The sequence below is a fragment of the Ochlerotatus camptorhynchus genome, unplaced genomic scaffold, assembly GCF_037179485.1.
Source record: "Ochlerotatus camptorhynchus isolate MF236.1 unplaced genomic scaffold, CSIRO-AGI_Acam_v1.1 ptg000284l, whole genome shotgun sequence".
Lineage (NCBI taxonomy): Eukaryota > Metazoa > Arthropoda > Insecta > Diptera > Culicidae > Ochlerotatus > Ochlerotatus camptorhynchus.
The window spans coordinates 4526295-4549188 of NW_027040773.1; positions in this window are offsets into that span (position 1 = coordinate 4526295).

Consider the following 22894-nt stretch of genomic DNA (forward strand, 5'->3'; position numbering starts at 1 on the left):
GGCGTTTAGAACAGGCCTTGGCCTTCATGACACGCCATATTGAGTAATCCAGTAGATTAAGATCGGTGCTGGATGGCGGCCACATATCGTTCGCCCAGAACGGAAGATGTACCTGCAACCAATTCTGAGTGCGGTTCGATGTGTGGCTCGGAGCCCCATATTGTTGAAATACAACATTTGGCTTCAGATCGTACTGTTCTTTGATCCACGGAATAACATAGTTACTTAAAATCCCGATGTAGACCTCCGTGTTGACCTTGTCGCCTTCTGGAATGAACACCGGATCCATTTTTTTTTGCCATCGGAAGCCACCAATCCAAACACCATAACGCTAGCAGGATGCTTGGCCAGATACACGTTGTTGTGCTCGTCGGCCACGTCTTTTACCGTAAGAGAACTAATATACCGGTCGGTTCTGAAATTTGATACGGAATCGACGGTAAACATGCTCTCGTCGGTAAACAGGATTAGCGGATTTTTTCCGGTTCGACTCGTAGCTCCCGGATGCGGTTGGTAATCATGTGAGTATTTTTTTCGTGCCCTTGACTTCGCCCCGCAATCTTCCTTCACTGATCCCGTGTTCCTTTGCCATTTTCCTTAATTAACGCACTGGATTCACCCGAATCTTCCTTTTGATAGCAGCGATAACCCTCGGAACCCGAGCTGACCTCGAACGACCTGTGGCCGCCTTCGCGGATAGTTGTCCTGACCTGACCGAGAAAAGGGTCTAAAACCCTTTTGACGGTCCACCGGGACACTCCCACGGCGATTGAAATGTCTTTTTGCGACATTTGCGCGTGGGACAAATCACGAATACGCTGCCACTTCGTCATGGTGCAACTGTCAAACTAAGTAAATCATTTTCTTTTATACACAGCCTACTACGATATGAGCTATAGGTTACGTGCATGCAAAGAAAACCAAGGCATTGGATGCACAGGTGAAACGGGAATCTTATTTGTACGATGGTGCAAACATTATCACGTATGCGGTAGATCAGGTGCAGAACTGCAGCTGTCATTTTTATTTGGGTACCCAAGTAAAGTCGGTTAACAAAATGAAAGCAAATCGATATTTAAGTTTGCAGTTCCTATCATAATGAAAACTTATGATGATTTAAATTTTCGCTACATAAGTCTTATATCATATTGTGTGTTGATTATGCAGGCAAGAGTTTTTTTTATGTAGGATTACGTCTTTCGGCAACATATTGGGGTGCAATTAAAAAAAAACCTCGTTACGAAAAGTGGTCAGGTTTTGACCACTTATCTCTGTAAATAGTGGATGGATTTTAATTCTAAACAAGCCAACTGATGGGAAATTTTTCTATGAGCACTTGATCAACAATTCTCGATGAACATTTCAAATGGTCCTATCTGCTTTGATCGATTCTCTTCATCGACTTTCTCTTTTCATAACCACAGCTATGCAAACAGATTTCGCGCTAATTCTACCACATAGTTTGATAAAGGACCCAAGTTACCAAAAGTTCCGCATTCCACGATTAAAACCACTTTCAAGTTCCGTGAAGTTCAAATAAAGTTCCGACTGAACCTTCAAGTTCAAGTAAAGCTCCGACTGAACCTTCAAGTTCCATAAAGTTTGAATAAAGTCCCGACAGAACTTTCAAGTTCCATAAAGTTCAAATAAAGTTCCGGCAGAACTTTCAAGTTCCATAAAGTTCAAATAAAGTTCCGAAAGAAGAAGCAATCCGCACAAGTCTTTATTAGTAACAAAATTTAATGTACATAAATATTAAATGATCAGTGCTTAGAATGCTCTTCAATTATGATGCCGGAACTTTCAAGTTCTTATAATGACTTAAAAATGAGGCTGCTTAGAATTTTATAGACCACCTCCAACCAAGCTTAAGTTCCCTCCTACAAGTAAATTTTTTTTTTATCGATTTTTTATATTTTACTTTAATTTTTTTTTAAAGCTACGAGCACGAGGAAGGAGTGATTTATGGCCTGGTATCGCCGATTAATCGTAAGTTTCAGATGTCATGTTTTTACACAACCCAAAACTTTAAACGCGTTTTTCTCGAAACGGTGTTTTCCAAATTGGCGGGAAAGATAACTCAAAAAGTTCTCATCCAAATGACTTGAAAACTGGCGCATCTTAAAGGAAATAGATTTTTACTCTGTGTGAACTACTGATATCATGAAAAAAATGAACAATAAATAATTTTTAGGTTTGTCTAAAGTGGAAACAACAGTGAAAAATCAACTTTTTTCAGATATTTTTTTCTAAATTTTAAAATTGTTTTTTTTTTTAGTTTAAGAGGTTCACATAGAACAAAAATCTTTTCTGAATAAGGTCCAATTGATAAAAGTAAGTTTTGTCCATTTTTCAGGCCTCTAGAACGCCCGCCAATTACCAATCCCCACCGGAGGCGACCTCCTTTCGATGTAACCCCAAGGAGCCACAGAGGATACACACCAATGAAAAAAGCTCAAATGTAGAAGAAAATTTAAGCAATTTAATGCAAAAAACCCCAAACGTTTGGGTTGTTTCATTTGCTCACAAAAAAAAATCCGAAAATCGTCGAGTTTTTGACGTGTTACTTGTATTTCCCCCCTTAAGCCACAAATAGCCTTTTATCTGAACTTTTGGTTACTTGGGGAGGTTCGTATCTAGCGTCCAAGACGTCAAATACAACAAGGAAAGGTTTTGCAACTGAGTTATTGACGAACGATAAAGTCGATGAAGAGAATCGATCAATGCAGATAAGACCTTTTGAAATGTTTATCAAGAATTTTGGTTTCAAGCAAAATGTTGGTGGATGACGTTTCTCACATAACACGCGACGCGAGACAAGACACAACACTTATCGTTCTTACAACATTTAAAACGGATTAAAAATTACCTTTCTGTCGACCGGTTTCGGGCGCGATGCTGCCCATCTACGGGACAATGTCCGACTGGTTACAATTGTACAATTGTAACCGGTCGACAGAAAGGTAATTTTTAATCCGTTTTAAATGTTGTAAGAACGATAAGTGTTGTGTCTTGTCTCGCGTCGCGTGTTATGTGTGTCGTGGAGTTCTTACGTTAGCACAAAAACAACATAAAAAGTGATGACGTTTCTGTCACCGGAGTGTTTGCCTCAGTGTAGGAATAGGAATTTGAGCGGGGTTCTCTCTATTTATACTCTTTAGTATGACGCGCTTGACATAGATGGCCCACAGCGGCTCACCAAGAGTTACTGATTCCGATCAATGGCGGTGCGGCTTCTTCCTCCTTCTTTGGATGCGCATGTGGGCTGCAGCTGAAGAACAATGTTCAACGCCACGCGCTGAAAGCACTGCTGCTGCTGCTGATGTCGACGACCGGACACCACCACACATGGTGATTGGAACTGAGTCCGATCAGCGGTTGGGGGCAGCCTTTATAACAAGCTGCTTGTGGGGAGCCATTCGTTGTGTACTGGAGAACACCACCACTCACCACGCGATGATTGAATAAACACCGTTTGGTGAGACCGGATGGAATTCAACTTTGAAATCTGTGTTAGGGAAATCGCTTTTCGCAGACAAACCTCTGATAATTTTAATTGTCATAGCAACAGTTGCACATTCGTGCAATTTTCAATAGTGACATTTTGAAATATGATAAAGTCTTAAATTGAGCAGATGCGTGGAAATATTTCTGATCGATTGGTGATAACATTATTAAAATTGGTCCTGGGCCAGATGAGTTATTAACGTTCAAAATCTTTCATAATTTTGTTACATGTTCCATTTTCGGATATTACAAAGTGTACCCCCATATAGAAATCACGGACTATGTCAAAATGAGGCGTTTACGTCATGGAAGAAATGGTTTCCCTAACACAGTCGCCGAACATTGATACCGAGCACGTAATCCTACGTCAAATTTACGGTCGTGTCTTGGATACAACCTCTTACTTTTTTTTTAATGAAAGCCACTTAACATCATGTTTTGCTGTTATTGTATTGTTGAAAAGTTAATTAAGGTTCATGTTTTTTAACTAAGGATTATTAATCTTTTAAATTTGTCGAACCTCTTAACGGAATCCCTTTATGAAGAGCTTTGAGTGTGTTGGTTTAATTGCTTTTAATTCCGTTATAATTGCTTATATTTTGACAGATACGCGTATTCCGTCAACTCTGTGTTGTTGAGTACTTGTCACTGATGAAATCTGCAAGTAGTAGACGAAATACGCGTATTTGTCAAAAGATAAGCAATTATAACGGAATTAAAAGGAAATAAACCAACACACTCAAAGCTCTTCATAACGATTACTGTTTATTTTTTTGTTTAACACATTTTAAGTCATTCGTGACTTGTCCGGGATGAGATTTAAACTCAAGTCTTTCAGTGTGAGAACCATAGATGCTAACCATTTACGCCAGGCCCGTATTCAGTTCAATATTATGAATGCAAAATCAGTAGGCTAAACGCTCCAATAGTGAAGGTAAGTTAGTGCAATGTTTTCTTATAGTGGCTTATGGAGTCTCCATAAGCCACTATAGGAACGCATTGCACAAACCTTTGGTTTGTTTTTTTCCGTCGATCTTGTTTTCCGTGCTGAGCATCAATGCTACCGACGTGCCAGGAGGGCAGCTTCCACACCTGGACCCATCAACTCATGAACCGGGGACCAACGGCTTTACTTCCCATCCGAAGGAAGGCGTGATCAGAGATGTTATGCCTCAGAACATCCCGGCGGCGCCGACTGGGATTGAACCCAGGCCTGCTGGGATGAGAGGTAATCACGCTTACCACTACACCACTGGCGCCGTTGCATTGCACAAACGTACCGCCACTATTGGTGCGTTTACCCCATTCAAAATAAGTTTAATCATAACAGCCTATTTTAATTTCAATTTGATCTCCAGCTCCTATGGTTGCGGTACGTTACGGCGATAGGTTCCTATAGTTGCTTATAACGTACCGTAACTATAGGAGCATTTACCCTAGCTATTTATTGTTTATTGCCAGCAATCATGCACATTACCATTATCGTTAGGTAGGCTAAACGCACCAATAGTAGAGCTACGTTAGTGCAATGTGTTATAATTGTGGCTTATGGAGTCTAATATATAATATGATCCATCAACCATTTAATTCGAGCAGTAAAGGGTGTCTCACATCTAATTGCATCACGGAAAAAAACGCTGTAGAAAATTACCCATTGGGATTTTTTTCTTGAAAATTTGCTTAGAAGCAGTTTAGAGTGTATTGTATGCACTGTGTTTTTATCGCTGTCAGTTTTTCTAAAGTTGGGAAAAATGGCGTCACCTGAAAAGCAATGTCGCGAATTGATTGAGCAAGCACCTAGAAAATCCTCAACTCTCTCATCGTGACATTGGAAAACAACTCGGAATCGTGCAGTCAATGGCGACGGAAGGATAAATGCGGTCAGAATGGATGTTCTATTAGTGATCAGGATCACAAGCGTGTTGTGAAAGCGCTTAAGCGGAATCCCAATGCTTCGGTCAGGAATGTGGCCAAAAGGTTGAATCCATCCAAATTTGAAATTTCAGTCGTGAAATCACGTAAACAGTAAATAATGTCACGAAAATCGCGAAGGGTGTGCTATCATGAACATTGCGAAATTAATTTTAATGGCGCAAATTGTTTAAGATAATTTTTTGAATAAATTATCACGATTTTCTTTTAATTCTGCATTATGATGTACAGAGTAGAAATATTCAGAGGGAAAGATGGGCGGAGAAATCAATATACAATTCGGCAGCAGGGTTTCGTGTGTCAGTTATGCTGTAACCCTTACCCGAATTTAGCGTTTCACATGACAAGTCTTTAAATCATAGTCAAAACAATAATTAAGTGCATCCTGTGTGTCATGTGTTGCACATTTATTGATGCTTTTAATTAACTAACAACGATCAATGAATCAATATTCTCAAATTAGCTCTGGTAAGAAAAATATACGATCAAGCTTCAAAGCTTCACGGCAATGCGACAGGTGTGGTGTGTCGCATCATCGACACAAATTTTAGCATAACTTTATGTCAAAGTAAAGCTAACTGATGTTGAGAACTTGTAACAAATCAGTAAGTTTAAGAACAATAGAACCATCTTAAATCTTGCCGTCAATATTAATGATGTTTATCTGTTGCTTATCTGCCAATATTTTTTGAAATTATCGGGGCTTCTTATACCTACCTTTGTCATCTTCTCTTGTGAATTTATTTATTAACATTAAAATAATATTTAAGTTGGTTCTTATGTTGGTTGTCTACTCATTTTGCTTAATGAAATTTCCTGAGTTTCCAGAATTTATCGGATAGTTTCCATGTTTATAAGAAAGCTGTTTTTTTTAAGATATAACACCCAGTTTTAAGATATCAGTTCAATCAAAACCATTAAAAGTTGAAGTTAAACATGTACTTAAGTCTAAGATCTCATAAAATATCAAAGCCTTAAAGTTTTGAACTCCAAGTCCAAGATCTATAAACTGTTCAAAGTGCCAAAATCCCAGAATTGGAAAAACCCCAATTGATTAGCCTTTAATTTTAAAGTTAGATATTTTAAATATTTTGGCTAGTTTTGGAACATTCAAAGTTTTTTATGTTACTTCATACGCAAATTTTGCGATTTTCAGAGTTGGTTGGAAACCCAAGTAACAATTTAGGTTTTATGAGGGTTCTGTAGCCCATGATTTAGACTTGTAGAGTGCTATAAAACCGCGATTAAACATTGCAATGTTGCTTGGGAATGCTATCTGCTTCATGTTAGATAGCAGTTTTTTAATGGCCCTTCGCTTATTTTCAACTTCTATTCAATTTTCATACTGCCGTACTCTACCTACCCTCTTCTAAGATCATTCTCTAGCTAATAAATTATCACACTAAAGCTTCATGTTAGATAGCATTTCCAACCAACCACCGTAGTCTCCTCATTAATCCCTCTCCATGTCTGGAATATTTAGTTTTTATAAAACACACAATATTTTTATAAATTCAGGATCATAATTTTTTTCAAGCATCGAATCTTAAAAATCAATGCCTAAGAATTTCAATTTTCTTACCAAACCTTGAATCTTGATCCTTTTCATGTGCCCAGGAGTTCAAAATTTGTGATCGAAACATTGAATTCTTTTATAATTTCCTCCATAATATTCTTTAAGGGGAAGCTTACCGGCCTGAAAATAAAAAAAATATTTTCTGAACCTTATTATTTTTCTAAAAATATTGGAAAAAATTATCAAAAATCCAAGAAAATCAATTTCTGTCTAAGATTTTTGTCAAAAATTACATGTAAAGATATTTTTTCTATCTCATCATGAAAATTGGACTCTCAGAAAAACCGAAAATTTCATGTTTTGTGGTTTTTTGAGTCCAACTTTATGCCATAATGATTTATAAAAAATGTTTGTGCACTTAAATTTTATTTGAAAAATAATAAAATATGTGATTAATTTTTTTATTTTTGATACCTATATTTTTAGAAAAATTAAAACGTAATTATTTTGTTTGGCGCGGTGAACTTCCCCTTAAAATCATCTGCAGAACACTCTCTTAATTCACTCTGCAATGCTCTTCATTTTATTAATAATTCTAGCAATTCTCCGAAAAATACGACTGATAAAATGCACTTGGAGTCCTCCTGCACTTAGTATTCTCCTAAAATTCCCGTGAAATTACCATAAGAATTCTATTTTAGTTCTGCTCAGAATTCGCATTTATTCTTTTGAATGCTCCTCATAATTTCACTCTCTTTTGAATTTTCTAAAAATTATCACCGGAATATCTTTAGAATATTCCTCAGAAGTCCCAAAAAATGTTGGTTCGCCAAATTAAAAAGGCTACTGAGCTCTGATTGTCGACAAAATACGTGTATCTGTCATATAGCAATAAGCGATTTAGGTAGTGAAATCAAATAGAAATTACTAATCTTTCTCTCTTTCTTTACACAAATTTAATCTGCGTTTAAGAATTGGGAAACATCCTGACTTGAGATGAGTTATATGTTTAGATATTTTTGATCAAGCCTGTCATGTTGAAACGCAGCTTTTCCATCTGAAGTTACCGACAACTTCGATATGCCATCACGGTGATTGGATGGGTCACCGAGTCGAATACCAATTTAAATCTGCGCCCCTCGAGTCTGAAGTACATGCACTGAAACGAGGAAAATCGAAAACCACAGCCCAAAAGGCAAACCTCACCTGATTGTTATTCAATAGGCAGCCTGTTTCGCTGCGCTTCGCTCACTGTGATCTTTGGGGCACATTTTTAAAAATTAACTTGCTCTTGAGCAGCTCTGCTCTGGTGTGCCACCACCGCAGAATGACATAACCTCAATCTTCAGAAGGATACAAGGAAAAATGCCCCTGTGGATGCTGTATCGCTGGCTGGCTTCAAATACGATGATCTTTGATGTATCGATAAATGCCTATTAGTATTCTTTGGAGAAAAATGCGCAACGGATAAAAGTAGCACTGCGGTCGATGATCAACTCTTAAGTAGATTAGATGGCAGCATATTAGTTAGAATAATTTGATTAGAATTTGCTTAAGTACTGCAGTGAAGATAATCTTTGTTCTGCAGACGAACGAAAACTTATCTAATACATTCAATATTGTATTAGAAATTAATCTGTTTTGAAATGGAATCCCTTCATACACAACAGATCAGTTGGCACAAATAGTTCCTAGATTGCCATCGCGAACCCTTTCCTCGTACCCCGACGAAGCAGTAAAAAGTTAGTAAATAAACTAATAAACCGTTTAACTTGAGCCATTCCGTCATCCCATGGGCCCGAATCAACGCATAATAAAAGTGACTCCAAGCTCGATTCGCACTGTGCCGGTAATCTAATCTTCCGGCTTTCAGCATCCACCCCCCCCGAAAATCGAACCCAAACAAAAACGCGTGCACGTAAACAACGGCCGCTTGCTGGATGCTTTCGGTGAATGAATGAATGACTTCAGCTCTTGGCAGCAAGACGCTCTGCCAAGCAAGCTACGTTTGTCAGATAACAATACACACTCCTCCTGCTCCTGTGGAATGGTTCGGAGAAATCCACAGTCAACCAGCGATGATAACACACATTAGAAGGCGCATGAATTCAGATGAGAGGAATCCACAGTTTCACCACCCACCTCAGTTCGTAGGTTCCGCTGTGTTTTCGATCCAATTACGATCCAAAGTGGCTGGCAAATAGGCGGCAAAAAGCGACACAACGAAAAAATAGAGAGCTAAAAGGCTAAACGATAGACAAAACGACGAACAATTTGATTTATAGCTTTGTATTGTATTTTGCTCCGGATTCGCGATTCTCCGGGCATGATAAATATTTTTATGATTTTGACAAATGGAGTAAACAGCAGCAGGGTGGTTTCTGGGGATGTGATTTACCTTGGTTTGGTTTTTGTATTTGTGTGTTTCTAATTTACTTTGATGAGGTTTTCAATCAGTTTAGCTGGTTTTTGGGTGGACTTATTCAAAAACCTTCAAAAATGTGGTGCCACATATGATTAGTAACAACATGATGGCGTTCAGCTATGTAGTAATCGATGGAGACGCACGGTAAATCTCCATCTCAATCTCAAATAATGTTACTGTATGCGTGATATTGTTTCCACCATCATAGGTGAATACGGAGGTGTACCAATCGGCATTCTTAGTAAGTATGTCCTTCCGTGGATTGCTGAGCAATATGGACCGGAGCGGAGCCAAATGTGGTCTTGCAGTAGGACAAGGCACCATGCCACACCTCGAATCGCACGCAGATTTGGCTGAAGGAACGTCTTCCGTTCTGGTCGAAAGATATGTGACCGCCAACCAACTTAACCCCCTGGATTATTCAGTGTGGCGCGTCATGAAGAACAAGGTCTGTGCCAAACGCCACTCCAGTACAGCAAGTCTCAGACAAACATTGAACCGTGCCTGGATAGATATGGATCCGGATAAAATTATCAGAATCTGTCGAGCATTCCGGTAGCGTGTTGAGGTCGTAATTGCGGCAAATGGAAATTTTATCAATGGTTAACATAGGTTTAAGTTCTTACAAACATGACCACTATGAATAAAAAGTAGAAGGGTCTGTGCCTACGGGCACGAACGGAAGCTTGACGTAGGACCGCTAGTGGATGGAATAAATGTGAAGAGCATTTAGTTCTTTAAATTGAACAATTATCTATTATCTCTTTGAATTTTTGAATTGTAGGCGTACCAAATTTGTAGTATTTTTTTTTTTTTCAAAGAGAAAGTTGATTAAGAGAATCAATCAAAATCACTTGTACCCCTGCTGCCAAGTTTGGTTACAAGATTACAACTCTGAAGAGCATTTTGTGTGGTCGTTGGGGGCTTGTGGGTCTGAATATGGACAAATAAGCACAGATAAATTCTATTCCAGCTCTTTACTGATGTAAGCTTGATGGCCCTGAAAAGGGCAGTTTTATTGAAGAGGACATCCATGGCCACTTACGTTCGGCGTGTTTAGTGTAGGTGACAGAATCACGGACTTCATTTTCCAGGAACACCTTCAGCACACCTCGTAGATCAGACCGGAGATACGTTTGACACCACCACGGCGAGCCAGACGAACGATGGCGATTATCTCGAAGAACTTTACCAGACCTTTTCCTCCTTTGCCACGACCAATCAATTCGTGACCAACAATTGAAAAGGCCTCAACTCCTTTTTGTAAACAAACCTTGTAAGGCCATTTTCTCGCGAACCGAAACCTACATTCGTAAACCTAAAACACAATCAGGTAGAGCAGAATTCCCCTACCTGTTTATTTTGTTGGTTTGCGTTGATGGACTTCGGTTCGCTACAAAATGGCCTTACCCAAATTTGAGTTTAGTTCACTCATAATCGCCAAAAGTGCAGGAACTCAGCGATGAGTAAATTTGTCTCATGGTTCCCTGTGGAAAACCTAAAAAATCTGCCAGAAAATGAGGAAATTGACAAAAAATTTATTCAGTCTCGCAGTAGTACCAATAGACTGAGTGAATCCAATCTTTACTTCTCAAATTCGGGTATTTTTCCCTGGAAAATCCTGGAAAAACCTGGGAAAACATGAGGCAAATTTACTCATCGCTGAGTTCCTGCACTTTATTTCTTATTTCTGAGATAACTAAACTCAAATTTGGGTCGTTTTCATTCGCCGTGATATCACCTTGAAAGATAACGGCGCCGGTGGTTAGCTTGATTACCTTTCACCCCAGCAGGCCTGGGTCCAATCTCAGTCGGCGCCACCGGCATGTTCTAAGGCATAACATCTCTGATCACGCCTTCCTTCGGGAAGTAAAGCCGTTGGTCCTCGGTTGAGTTGATGGGTCTATTGGTAGGGTCCAGGTGTGGGAGCTGCCTCCCTGGCGTCGGTAGCATTGGAGCTCAGTACACGGTGTTTCACGAAAACCCATTAATGGGTATAAAAATACCCATTTCCGCTAAAAGTGCCCCTCCTCATTTAATGGGTAAACTATGGTTTACTCATAAATGGGTAAATGGGTGGTCTGTCAATAAATGGGTGTTTTTTCACCCATTTTCTTATATTATGTTTATCGTAAAATGGGTGAAAAAATACCCATTTTTACAAATGGAGGATGCAAGCGCTCGTTGATGTAAAAATGTTCTTAAAACATTGAAAATAAATGCAGCTGTTCCGCTCAAATTTTTCACGAAACATTATAATACAAATTATCCATTGTATTGACTTATCCGTAAGCCTCTCCAACGTTTTGCATTCTAACATTTTCCGGAGATCGTTGCTGCGGACAGTAACTGTTTGCATCGAGGTTTGCATTCCCAATGAGCCGGTGACGGAAATGAGACGATAAAATTTCGAAGTGTTTTTTCACCCATTAATGGGTAAAAAATATACCCATTATTCAACCGTGAACTGATTCTTTAAATGGGTATTTTTTCACCCATTTTATGATTTCAAAATTCCCCCATTTTTTGACAGCTGCATACATGGTTTGAAAATGGGTATTTTTTTACCCATTAATGGGTTTTCACGAAACACCGTGTACACGGTGTTTCACGAAAACCCATTAATGGGTATAAAAATACCCATTTCCGCTAAAAGTGCCCCTCCTCATTTAATGGGTAAACTATGGTTTACTCATAAATGGGTAAATGGGTGGTCTGTCAATAAATGGGTGGTCTGTCAATAAATGGGTGTTTTTTCACCCATTTTCTTATATTATGTTTATCGTAAAATGGGTGAAAAAATACCCATTTTTACAAATGGAGGATGCAAGCGCTCGTTGATGTAAAAATGTTCTTAAAACATTGAAAATAAATGCAGCTGTTCCGCTCAAATTTTTCACGAAACATTATAATACAAATTATCCATTGTATTGACTTATCCGTAAGCCTCTCCAACGTTTTGCATTCTAACATTTTCCGGAGATCGTTGCTGCGGACAGTAACTGTTTGCATCGAGGTTTGCATTCCCAATGAGCCGGTGACGGAAATGAGACGATAAAATTTCGAAGTGTTTTTTCACCCATTAATGGGTAAAAAATATACCCATTATTCAACCGTGAACTGATTCTTTAAATGGGTATTTTTTCACCCATTTTATGATTTCAAAATTCCCCCATTTTTTGACAGCTGCATACATGGTTTGAAAATGGGTATTTTTTTACCCATTAATGGGTTTTCACGAAACACCGTGTACGGAAAACAAATCTCGCGTCACTTTTAAATAGGTCCTATTTACATTGATCGATTCTCTTCATCGACACTCTTTTTCGTAAATAACTCGGCTCCACAAATGTTTCCTGCCGTCTTCGTCGAATTAGATGCTAGATTGTTGCTTCTTCCATCGAAAATATCCGGCCGTGGCGATTCAAAGTTGATCAAGGTTGATCAAAATAATTTGTACCCCTGCTTCAAGGTTGATTACATGAGTATTTTGTGTGGTCGTTGGTTCTGAATATGGACAAACAGGCAGATGAATTCTATTCCTACTATTTACTGTAATAAGCTTGGTGTCCCAGAAAAGAGCCGTTTTGGTGCTAAAATTGGTGATGATTTAACCTCCGAAACCAAACAGAGTGCGTCTCTGTCATTTCAAAACGTATATGACATCCATGGCCGCTTACGCTTGGCGTGTTTAGTATAGGTGGCAGCATCACGGATCTCATGTTTCAGGAACACCTTCAGCACACCTCGTAAATCATACCGGAGATACGTCAGATACCGCCACGGTGAGCCAGACGACGGGTGGTGGTTATCTCGAAGAATTTGCGTTTGGTTCTGAATATGGCGATGAGTGTGCAAAATATTACGCAATTCCATCCTCCCTGGACAATGCTGGACATTTACCAGTTTTTCAATAGTTTCTTGTTGAAAATCAACATTCGGAATCCATCGGAACGCATCGATGCGTAGCCATATTTCTGATCGATTGCTGATAAAATTATTGAAATTGGACCAGGGGCAGCTGAGTTATTAACGTTCAAAATCTTTCTTAATTTGTTACATGTTCCATTTTCGGTTTTCACAAAGTGTACCCCCATATAGAAATCAAAGACGTAGTCCTACGTCAAAAAATTCCTATTTTGACACTATCTGGATGTTCGGATTTTGACCTCTCCCTTTCCCTCTACCAGGAACAGAAGAAAATGGAACAACAAACGCCCTACAGTAAGTGTCAAAAAACACAGTGAAGTATATATTTATTCATACAAACAGACCACCATTACTGAGCATGAAAAGCTGGATAGTTTTGATCTGCATCTTAACTTTCTATTAATTTTGTTTATTTTACAGCGAATTCTTTTTAGAGCAACTTAACAACTGACAATAATATTGTAGTTCTGTTTTTATTGTCTTGGTAGAACATCAAATTGAATACTCGATTCATTATCAAACGGAGAAATGAATATCACATTAAGTTTCAAGTTTGCTCCCACTGATAGACAAATAAATTTTAAATTTTATGTCACATATTGATTTCTGCTCTTACTTTTTACATTTTAACTGTTAAAACGACCAAAACCTTCGCAGCCTGACATTTGACATTTGCCCATAACTCATCCTGCATACGATAAAATATTACCAAATTTTGTTGAAATATACTTTAACGTGTATTGTTTACATCCTTTAAATTTGGTGAGATTCTGTTTTGTAGATTATAAAATGGATCCGAAACAATAAAACAACTGTGCAAAGATTTTGCTCAAACACCGTGAAAATCCAACATTATACTACCGCGAACTCGGAAAACAACTCGGGATAGTGCATACTACTGTTCAAGAGTGCAAAATCAGGCCGAAAATCAGATCAAGTGAGCAAAACCGTCCAACAGAAGGTGGTGAGTGCATTCAAAAGTAATCCAAATGAGATGTGGCTAAAAAGTTGTAGTTTTCTAAAAGTTATGTTCAGAAAGTGAAAGGTCAGGCTGAATTACCTACATACAAGGTCCAGAAGCTCCTCAATCGTGATGAACGGCAGTATTTGTGGCAAAAACACGCGCAAGAAAGCTTGTAATGGAAGTTCTAACAATTTTTTAATTTTTTGTATTACTTTATTTGTACAGGCTCAATCGAATGAACTATACAGAGCCAAGTTATCATTTGCGTTTTACATAATTAATGTCTTAAATTTAGAGTTAAAGGGATTGAACCGATTACTCGTGGTCGTCTCTAGGTTAGTAGAGATTTACAGTTTTATGGATGGGGAGAGAGAGAAGGAGGTCTGAGATATGATTTACGATACAAATATTTCATTTTTCCTAAAACATGAACTTGTTCCTATTAAATTTGTTATCATCTCTGTAATTATCAGTGTTGTTAAGGCGATAAATTATCATCGATAATCGTCATCGTCGATGGCGATAACGTCTTCAAACGTTAACGTTATCGGCGATGACAATAAGTACTATACGGTATCGACTCGATAATGTCTTATTGTATAAATTTAGGATAGTAATACATTTCAACATGTGCTAAGGGAAATGGCTTATTATGTATTATTTATTTGTCGTCAATCAGTGTAAACCGTTTTACAATTGTTGTCTTAAGAGCTATTTTTACAATTTTGTCTTTGTTTATATTTTTTTATAATATGTCTTGAGAACAAGTTTAAACATTACTTCTAGCTGACGTTATGCGAGGAATTAAAATATTACTTTAATTTGGTTTTTGTCATTGTAAAGTCAATGTTATCGCAGTGCTTATAATATGTATCCATCATTTGGTTCAAGGGTTCAAATTTGGCATAATTCGTACGATGACGATTTGTAGCAAATATATTTCTATTTCGTAAATGCCTAGATGGTGTATATAAATTTAAGGATGACAATAGTTCTATAGAATCAATGCTATGTGATACGATATCGTTTACGAAAGAAATCATAGCAAATTCACGACGCTCGTTTAATGTTTGAATATTTATGAGCATACACCGAGCTGTGTAAGATGGCAGAGGAAATACAGTCCAACCTAACTTGCGGAATGCATACAATAGAAACTGCTTTTGAACGGACTCTATTCTTTCTTCGTGTGTGATTGAAAAAAGGAGACCAAACTATGCTGCAATATTCTAATATCGACCTTAAATAAGAAATGTATAATGTTTTTATCGTATAAGGATCATTAAAGTTATAGCAGAAACGTTTTATGAAACCAATCATGTTGTTAGCTCTGTTAATAATTGTGTTATAATGATCGGTGAGAGTAAGTTTTGAGTCCAAAATAACACCTAGATCCCTTACTCTATCACACTTTTCTACGATCTGGTTTCCTAAAGTGATTGTTATATCGGGTAGGATTCGTTTTCTACTAATGGTTATTGAGTTACATTTTTTTTTTATATTTAATTGAAGCAGGCTTTTTTGGCACCAAGTATGGAATATCTGTATTTCCTCTTTGAATGTGATGATGTATTTGGCATCTTTTATTAAAAAAAAAGTTTAATGTCGTCAGCATAGATTCAAACTTTCAATTTCTTGCTGGCATATGGTTCTAAGGTTGGGCGCATCGCTAATGAAAATGTGTGCTACTACTGAATTTATGAATGGGCCCAAATTAGGGACATTTAGGCCAACATTAGAGCCGTTGTCCCTATCTCGAGATTTTGGCAAGCTATAAGGTAAATTTCTACGACAAACTTGTTCTGAATACCAAGGTCAATATGATGGGCAGTTAGATCAGAATGTATTCACTACGTAGCGCTAGTATAAAGGAAGTAATTTCTCGAGATATTGGCCAGCTTGAAAGTAGCTTTTAAAAGTAACTGAAAGTTGTTCAGGAAAGCAAGGCCAACATGATAAGGCTAGTTTTATCGAAAGTTTTTCAATTATCAGCCTTTTATTTTTAACAAGTAACAATTATAATACACATTGTTTTAGTTCTAGTTCATTAATATATCATAAAAACGGTGAGAGTAAATGCAGGAGTGAATATTTTGACAGAAACGATGAAAAAGCTGATTGTGATGGCTTCCATGCCTTCGTGAACCTGTTATTGAAGAAGAAAAAAAATTAAATGGATAATAAAATAACACAATATTTAGAAGCGTACAAATTGACCAAATCCTTATTTGCCTTCAGCAGTGATTTCTGCTTCAATCTGGCAGCGGAAAGCTGAGATCGCGTTTGGCTTAATATCGAACCGACAAGCGAAAAGAGGCGCTCAACCCTGGCACTGGCAAGGATAGCAGTATTGTACCGCATGAATAGCTCTTTCAATCTGTGGAATGGCATTGGGTTACGGTTACCGTAGCACTCCTCAACGGTATCGAAAGTACATGCCAAGTAGCGGTTCAGCTCTTCTTGAAATGTTTTCTTGTGAGTTGCTTGCAGTTTGGATTGACAACCCTGGTAGCGATGCTGATAAACTCCTTTCCAGATTTCTGTGTGCTAGGGCTACCTCGGAAAACGACGTGACTTTGAAGAATGTAAGGGATAGAGCAACCAGAGCCAAGATCTTGAACAGTACGGCGTGGTCATCTACCAAACGAGCAGATTCTGAAAATCAAAAATCAGCAGGATAATGGGGGCGACTCCGGCGTAGTGGTTAGCATCCATACCTCTCACGCTGGAGTCACGAGTTCAAATCTCACCCCCGGACAAGTCACGAATGACCCAAGAGTGTTAAAGTGACCATAATGAAAAAAAAAAATCAGCTGGATCTAAGCACTAAAAAGGTATGTCACTTATACTTGTTTTGATGCTTTTAGTCTGTTTTAATTTACTTTTTAGACAACCAAACTTGCTCAATCTCTCCGAAAAACCAAAGCGATTTCCATACAACCTGCGTTGTACAGCGTTCTGATTAGTTCTACTCATTACCTTGACGATTTTTTCGAAGTTGAGCTAACAACTTTTGCCAAAACGAGTGGCAATGTAATAAGCTACACCCAACAATATTTGGTTTATTGCCGAAGCACCCAAGGTTTGATTGAGTATGTCAAAGGTCGCTGAAATATACCGGATGCTCGCATGCTAGTAGGAATTGATGGTGGTCAAGGGTTGCTAAAGTTTATCCACAACATTGAGGATAATTTGAAAGGTTCGGAACAGTCGGTTCATCAGGATTCTGGAATCAAACGCTGCTTCATTCTCGCATTAGTAGAAGATGTTCAGGAAAATTATGAGAACGTTGCCAAAATATGATCAAATTTGGAACTTGGATTTCTCGATATCGTTGTCTAAGTACATAAAGCCCGATTCAAAGTAAATTTGGACGCATTCAAGTGATCATAACTCAAGAATTAAACAACATACCCGGTTGATCAAAACGTCAAACAAAAGGGTATTTATTCAGCTTTCAAACGAAAAGTCTCGATAACTTTTTCAAAGGGACGTATCAGTTTTTTTTGTAAACAATGCATTTGATCGTCGATTGGGCGTAACTGGTAGCTCGCACACGCTTACTAACACCACTAGCAGATAGGGGAAAATTTCCCCTATCTGATGGTAGTGATAGCATGCGTGCGCGAGCTACCAGTTATGCCAAATCGACGATCAAATGCATTGTTTACAAAAGCTGATACGTCCCTTTGTAAAAGTTATCGAGAAGTTATTACATATCACCGCTTCGAACGAACTGTCGCACTTTACTTCCAGAACAACATGTGAAAAGGGCATACAAGCTTTTTGTAAACAAACCTTTGTAGGCCCTTTTCTCACCAACCGAGAGTCGCCCACGCAAACCAGCAATATCATCGGGAAGGGGAAAGTGTCCCCTACCCGGTGATGTTAAGGGTTTGCGTTGGTGTCATATGGGTGACGAGAAAAGGGCATAAGAAGGTTTGTTTACAAAAAGCTTGTATGCCCTTTTCACATGTTGTTCTGGACTTGTGATCGATGCCATCATGATCTGGACAGTCGCTGGTGACACTGTACCGGTGAACTTATTCCACTTTAAACGCATTTGTTGTTCATTTGTCACTTCTTTACCGCATCCTCGAAGTTTTCGCTTGACAATTGCCCAATATTTTTCGATCGGTCTGAACTCAGGGCAATTCGGAGGATTAATCTCTTTAGCGACGAAATTAACATTGTTTGCAGCATACCATTCTAGTACCTCCTTAGAGTAGTGGCAGCTGGCTAGAACCCGCCAAATCATAAAATTGGTCTTGTGTTGCTGAATGAAGGGTAAAATCCGCCAGACACTCTTTAATATAAACCTTCGACGTCATTGTGTGAGATGTGATGAAAACCTTGGTTTTAAGGCCACAACTGCAGATTCCTTGCCAAATCATTAGTTTCCGAGAAAACTTATCAGTAAAAACAAATTTAAACCTGGAAGGGACATCCCCACGACCAGTTGCCAGGTAAAATTATCGTACGGGGATTTGTTTATAATCCATTTTGACATCCCTAGTAGCACGCTTGTCACATATCGGTTATAGAAACTTCTTTGTGACTTATTTCAGTCATAAACAAGTTGCTGCAACTTTTCTTAGCGGAAGTGTGCTACTCGGGATATGTTTCGTCATCCATTAAAATACAGCTATCAAATTTTGTCACAACTCGTTCGCATAGTAATCGTGCTTGCTTTTTGGCCTCTAAATTTTGTTTCAGGGAGCGATTCGGATGTTTACTGGCACAAAAAGACTTATATCCTTCTCTTGAAATGATGTTACGCACGGAGGAAAAGTTGGAATCGTATTTCTTTGCCAAATCACGTATGGAGATACCTGGGTTGCTTTACACGTACCTCAACACCTTTCTCCTCAGCTGTTTGTCCCTAGTGCCACTTTTATGATAGATGCGCTGTGCTCTATCCACACTCAGAGTATCCTTGTAACGCTTGATTACAAGACTCACAGTTGACTTTGGGAATTTTAACACTTTTGCTATTTTTTTTTGAGGCAGACCACCGTGCGTCAAGATTTACTTTGAATCGAGCTTTATTTGGGTAGACTTATATACTTGAAACGGTTCTTCATTTTGATTTTTCGTTCTAGGTGATCTCAAGATCATTAACCGTAATACCGGGTGTAATGAGCAATAGTTCAACGTATCCTTGCGCGTTCTGTACCGTGAACAAGAAAGATTTGGGGGAGAAGTTAGGCACGCTGCGTACAGCGCATCGTGGATTGCAAATGGGGGCAACAAGTTAAACGCAAAAGATTATTTCAACTGCGTACACACACCGCTTACCCCTGGAAATGACGCAACCTTGATACTGGAAGTGTGCCCACCACCCTCGTTGCATCTTTTTCTGGGTATGGTTAATGCGATATTCGATGCGATTGCAGAGCACGATTCCGATCTTGCACAGGCTTGGACCATAGCGTCAAGTCGCTGTCTGCTGACGAAGCGAACCTTGTTGGATACTACCTCGAAACACTTTGTGAATGTTCTCGATTCATTGCAGAAGGTTATTGATGCCTATTTCAGTGCAAATCTACAAAAGTACTACGAGCAATGTATCAGTGAGTTTTACAAATCATGGAAATTGGCTCAGCTACCGGTTACTCCTAAATTACATACGATCCAGCAGCATATTGAAATAGGAGGAAAAAAGCATTTTTAATTAGACGCAGAAATTTTCCAAATTGAAACTAAAATGACTAACAATTATTAATTTGAACTTGAGCTGTTAAGTCTTTTTTATCATTCTAAGGTACAAAAGGGTGAAATACTAAAATCCCTTTTTTTCAAGTTTTCGGCGATGAAATATTTTCAAACTTTCACAGTTTGTTTAACCCTATTGACTAACTTTTGATAAAGAAAGATCAGAGGTTCATAAAAGTTCGATAATATTCATGTTCCGATAGCCCGTGCACCGTTCGAGATGGCCGAAGTGTTGACGACGCGGATAAGTCGATTTTTACCAAAAAATTCGGTAAAAAGGCTATGATTTGGCAAGCCATTTGTGAATGTGGTATGCTTTCCAAACTGTTTGTGACAACGGAGACAATGACAATCAATGTCTACATGCGTGAGTGTTTAAACAAGCGTATGTTATCCATGATCCGCAAACACGACGCCTCAGTACTGTTTTGGCCGGATTTGGTGTCGGTTCATTACTCCAAGGACATGGTAGCCTGGTATAGACGCAACAAGGTCCAATTCGTACCCAAGGAGATGCATCCGCCAAACTGTCCCCAGGCCAGGCCAATCGAAACTTTTTGGGCCCTGACCAAAGCGGATTTGCGGAAACATGTAAAGGTAGCGGATTGCGTTACAAAGTTTTCGAAAGACTGGGGAAAAGTATCCTAACATTTTGGAAAGGCATCTGTGATGAACCTAATGAGTAGTGTGAGATCAAAAATCCGCTTCTTGGCTTACGACTGATCGGATCTAGGATTTTCTACGTTTAACTGTAAGAGAGTACTATAGAGAACAAAGATACAACATAAAAATTGAACTTGCTGTAAACAGAGTTACGTTATCGCATTTTTTAATCGTGCTTAGACATTCTGGGACACCCTATATATGCTCTGCTTAGTAATAAATTTGATATATTTTCATTTTCATTTTGCAGCGTTTGGTAGGGCTATGGGAGCGCAAGTCAATTCAAAGCCAAGGATAAAGGAAGGGTAATGGCTGAATAGTCTATGCGGACCACTAGAACGCCATGGAAAAAGGAAGGGATTGAAGGGGTTTTGAGGAAATAATAGTACTAGATTTGTGCTACAAAGTGTAAAGAAACCGAAAATCCATCTTCCACTGATTTATCCTTTTACATATATACCAATTTGATATTTTAAAGTAACCATCAAAATAAACAGACAATATATTAAAAAGCTACAGTCAGGAATCCTTATTGCCGGGGTAACGGGGGCGTGAATAAGGAACCGCGAATAAGGATACCCACAGCTTATGGGATTTGCACTGATAGGGGCTGTAGTGTCATTTGTTTCAATATATAGAACTATACTATTTTCGACAACGCTGTTGTACTGGGATTGACCAACAAGCCTGCGTCATTGGATACAGGTTTAATTGGGAACTACGCCGCTAGAGGCGCTTCACTTTTATATTACTTATGACGGGCGCTATAATATATGGATCTTAGGTCCAACATAGAATATTTCGTGGCCATATAGAAAGTTACTGTCTTCAGCAAAGTTGTTTAAGTGACCAAGTCCTTTCAGATGGTCGCCATATTAGTTCAGAACACTCTCACTACACAGTGCTGGTGTGCACCTGAGCTTCGTAATAGCTGTATAAGCTGTATCTCAAAATCCTGGCCATATAAAAGGTTACTGTCTTCAGCAAAGTTGTTCAGGTGATCATTTCCTTTTGTATGGTGTTCATATTAAATCAGAACTCTCTCTCTCTCTCTACGCAGCACTAGTGTGCATGTGAACTTTCTATATAAACTGTATCTCAAGAATCAGGCCATGTAGAAAGTTGCTGTCTTGAGCAAAGTTGTTCAGCTAACCACTGAATCTACTTTTTCATTCTACATTTGTATATTCGTGACGACACAATTTAGGGTACTTGCATGCTTTATTTTCGGACCGAGTCCAGGTTTACGCTGGTGATGGTACTGTTGGCGATGCTGATTAGGGTTGGCCGTGCTGGTGATGATAACGGTGGTTGACCATGATGGATGACAATTGTAGCGGTGGTGGAAAGCTGAAGGTGGTGGTGGCGGTCGGCTGCAGCCGGATAATTTATTCGCACGGGCGAAAGAGGTTACCCGAAGATGACGATGATGAAAGCCGGGCACTAGATTCAACCCGCTAACACTAGCGTTGACCACGCGGTGGCTTTGCATACGGTGTATCTACGATGGCGGACGGGTAGCTTTGATGATGGCGGATGTGGCTTTTGGGGCCAGTCACTGCCTCTCCATGTGGCAATAATGACAATGGCGGCCTTCCCAGACGTCGGAAACAACCTGCCTTTTTCGCGGAACACGGAGCACCACCGGAGTTCCACTCACCGGCCGGACACTTTCCTGTCGGATTGGACCACAAAATAAAAGAAAAAGGCCATTTGGACCTTTTTCTTCTCGTTTCTTTCTTCTGTAGGTTCAACTGAGACTGATTTTTACAAATGTTTTTAGTTTTACTACCCTCCTTTATCGTACTATTTACAATAGTTGTACTTCCTCAGATTATCTGCAACACACGCGCGCACTTCTATTCCGTGCTAGGATAAGTCGGAAAAAGATCTTTTCCTGATAGAAGCTGAGCTATATACATCAATTTTAAAATAATGTCCTTAATCTAGAACATTCCACATGACATTTATGTTGTGTGTTGTGAAACACCTTGCTATCACCTTAGGCGCCATCTGCGGATGAGCTCAGGTACTAATAGGGCTGGGATATGTTTTGCCCGCTCAAACTGTTATAATAGAATCGCACTCGAATCGGTACTCGTGGAAGTGGATCAGGCTCACACACTCGCAAGCCAACAAGTGAGTGCCACTGTTACCAATCATTCAGTAAATGTGCTAGTTTAATCAGAAGGGCGTATTCGTTTTATACGGTAATAATTTTGTGGAGGAGCCTACAAGTAAT